Genomic DNA, 3,603 nt, shown 5'->3' with positions numbered 1-3,603 from the left:
AAGCGTGCTGATGATTGAGTAATCTCAGGATGGGTGACCTACCGGAAAGAAGTCTGCTGTACCGTGCGAGTGAGGACATAGCACGGAGAAAGATCACGTGGTGATTGCAGGGTCAGTAGACAACTCTTACAAGCCTCCCGGAACAAGCGATTCCCGACCGTCAGACAGGGGTGAGCCCATGGGCCTAAAAAGAGGCCAACCATCGGAGAGTGGTGGGCCAAAGGTCCTAAGAGAGAAAGGCTATGGGCTCACTGGTAGGGGCGGTTGGTGGGCCAACGGGTCTAGAGAGAGGATGTTGGGCCCCCAGATTATACGGCATTAGACTCACTGGTAGGGGCGATTGGGGGCGTTCAAAGTTGATAGCCAATCCAGATGAAAGGCGGATTCGGGGTCTCATGGATTTGATAGCCGGTCTGTCTGGTTCCCGGTTAGGAAAGAAGGGAGCAGGGTCTCACAATTGGTATCAGAGCCAAGGTTAGCTAACCGGCTCTGACCCGGGTAACGTCTTGGGACGTGGTTGAGAATTCAAGGACGAATTCCTTGGAAGTCGGGGAGAATTGTGACATCCTGATTTCCGGTATATGCGAAAAAGGCTTATAAGAATTGATTTGACTACCTATGTCATCAAAGTGCACTTATCTTTTCTGGTCGAGTGTCTTGAGAGAACTCCAGAGTTAAGTGTGCTGATGCTTGAGTAATCTCAGGATGGGTGACCTACCGGGAAGTAGTCTGCGGTACCGTGCGAGTGAGGACATAGCACGGAGAAAGATCACGTGGTGATTGCAGGGACAGTAGACAACTCTTACAAGCCTCCCGGACCAAGCGATTCCAAACCGTCGGACAGGGGTGAGCCCATGGGCCTAAAAAGAGGCCAACCGTCAGAGATTGGTGGGCCAACGGTCCTAAGAGAGAAAGGCTATGGGCTCACTGCCTGGATTAAGTTGGTGGGCCAACGGACTTAGAGAGAGGACGTTGGGCCCCAGATTATACGGCATTAAACTCAATGGTAGGGGCGGTTGGGGGCGTTCAAAGTTGATAGCCAATCCAGATGAAAGGCGGATTCAGGGTCTCATGGATTTGAAAGCCGGTCTGTCTGGTTCCCGGTTAGGAAAGAAGGGAGCAGGGTCTCACAATTGGTATCAGAGCCAAGGTTAGCTAACCGGCTCTGACCCGGGTAACGTCTTGGGACGTGGTTGATAATTCAAGGACGAATTCCTTGGAAGTCGGGGAGAATTGTGACATCCTGATTTCCGGTATATGCGAAAAAGGCTTATAAGAATTGATTTGACTACCTATGTCATTAAAGTGCACTTATCTTTTCTGGTCAAGTGTCTTGAGAGAACTCCAGAGTTAAGCGTGCTGATGCTTGAGTAATCTCAGGATGGCTGACCTACCGGGAAGTAGTCTGCGGTACCGTGCGAGTGAGGACATAGCACGGAGAAAGATCACGTGGTGATTGCAGGGACAGAAGACAACTCTTACAAGCCTCCCGGACCAAGCGATTCCCGACCGTCGGACAGGGGTGAGTCCATGGGCCTAAAAAGAGGCCAACCGTCAGAGAGTGGTGGGCCAACGGTCCTAAAAGAGAAAGGCTATGGGCTCACTGGTAGGGGCGGGTCGTGGGCCAACGGACCTAGAGAGAGGATGTTGGGCCCCAGATTATACGACATTAAACTCACTGGTAGGGGCGGTTGGGGGTGTTCAAAGTTGATAGCCAATCCAGATGAAAGGCGGATTCGGGGTCTCATGGATTTGAAAGCCGGTCCGTCTGGTTCCCGGTTAGAAAGAAGGAGCATGGTCTCACAATTGTTATCAAGCCAAGGTTATCTAACCGGCTCTGACCCGGGTAACATCTTGGGACTTGGTTGACAATTCTTGGACCAATTCCTTGGAATTCTTGGAGAATTGTGACATCCTGATTTCCTGTATGTGCGAAAAAGGCTTATAAGAATTGATTTGGCTACCTATGTCATCAAAGTGCACTTATCTTTTCCGGTCAAGTGTCTTGAGAGAACTCCAGAGTTAAGCGTGTTGATGCTTGAGTAATCTCAGGATGGGTGACCTACCGGGAAGTAGTCTGCGGTACCGTGCGAGTGAGGACATAGCACGGAGAAAGATCACGTGGTGATTGCAGGGACAGTAGACAACTCTTACAAGCCTCCCGGACCAAGCGATTCCAAACCGTCGGACAGGGGTGAGCCCATGGGCCTAAAAAGAGGCCAACCGTCGGAGAGTGGTGGGCCAACGGTCCTAAGAGAGAAAGGCTATGGGCTCACTGGTAGGGGCGGTTGGTGGGCCAACGGACCTAGAGAGAGGACGTTGGGCCCCAGATTATACGGCATTAAACTCAATGGTAGGGGCGGTTGGGGGCGTTCAAAGTTGATAGCCAATCCAGATGAAAGGCGGATTCAGGGTCTCATGGATTTGAAAGCCGGTCTGTCTGGTTCCCGGTTAGGAAAGAAGGGAGCAGGGTCTCACAATTGGTATCAGAGCCAAGGTTAGCTAACCGGCTCTGACCCGGATAACGTCTTGGGACGTGGTTGATAATTCAAGGACGAATTCCTTGGAAGTCGGGGAGAATTGTGACATCCTGATTTCCGGTATATGCGAAAAAGGCTTATAAGAATTGATTTGACTACCTATGTCATCAAAGTGCACTTATCTTTTCTGGTCAAGTGTCTTGAGAGAACTCCAGAGTTAAGCGTGCTGATGCTTGAGTAATCTCAGGATGGCTGACCTACCGGGAAGTAGTCTGCGGTACCGTGCGAGTGAGGACATAGCACGGAGAAAGATCACGTGGTGATTGCAGGGACAGAAGACAACTCTTACAAGCCTCCCGGACCAAGCGATTCCCGACCGTCGGACAGGGGTGAGTCCATGGGCCTAAAAAGAGGCCAACCGTCAGAGAGTGGTGGGCCAACGGTCCTAAAAGAGAAAGGCTATGGGCTCACTGGTAGGGGCGGTTGGTGGGCCAACGGACCTAGAGAGAGGACGTTAGGCCCCAGATTATACGGCATTAGACTCACTGGTAAGGGCGGTTGGGGGCGTTCAAAGTTGATAGCCAATCCAGATGAAAGGCGGATTCGGGGTCTCATGGATTTGATAGCCGGTCCGTCTGGTTCCCGGTTAGGAAAGAAGGGAACAGGGTCTCACAATTGGTATCAGAGCCAAGGTTAGCTAACCGGCTCTGACCCAGGTAACGTCTTGGGACGTGGTTGAGAATTCAAGGACGAATTCCTTGGAAGTCGGGGAGAATTGTGACATCCTGATTTCCGGTATATGCGAAAAAGGCTTATAAGAATTGATTTGGCTACCTATGTCATCAAAGTGCACTTATCTTTTCCGGTCAAGTGTCTTGAGAGAACTCTAGAGTTAAGCGTGCTGATGATTGAGTAATCTCAGGATGGGTGACCTACCGGAAAGAAGTCTGCTGTACCGTGCGAGTGAGGACATAGCACGGAGAAAGATCACGTGGTGATGCAGGGACAGTACACAACTCTTACAAGCCTTCCGAACCAAGCGACTCCCGACCGTCTGACAGGGGTGAGCCCGTGGGACTAAAAAGAGGCCAACCGTCAGAGAGTGGTCGGCCAACGGTCCTAA

This window comes from Eutrema salsugineum, unplaced genomic scaffold (assembly GCF_000478725.1).
Source record: "Eutrema salsugineum unplaced genomic scaffold, Eutsalg1_0 scaffold_1, whole genome shotgun sequence".
Classification (NCBI taxonomy): Eukaryota; Viridiplantae; Streptophyta; class Magnoliopsida; order Brassicales; family Brassicaceae; genus Eutrema; species Eutrema salsugineum.
This window is presented reverse-complemented; position numbering follows the sequence as displayed.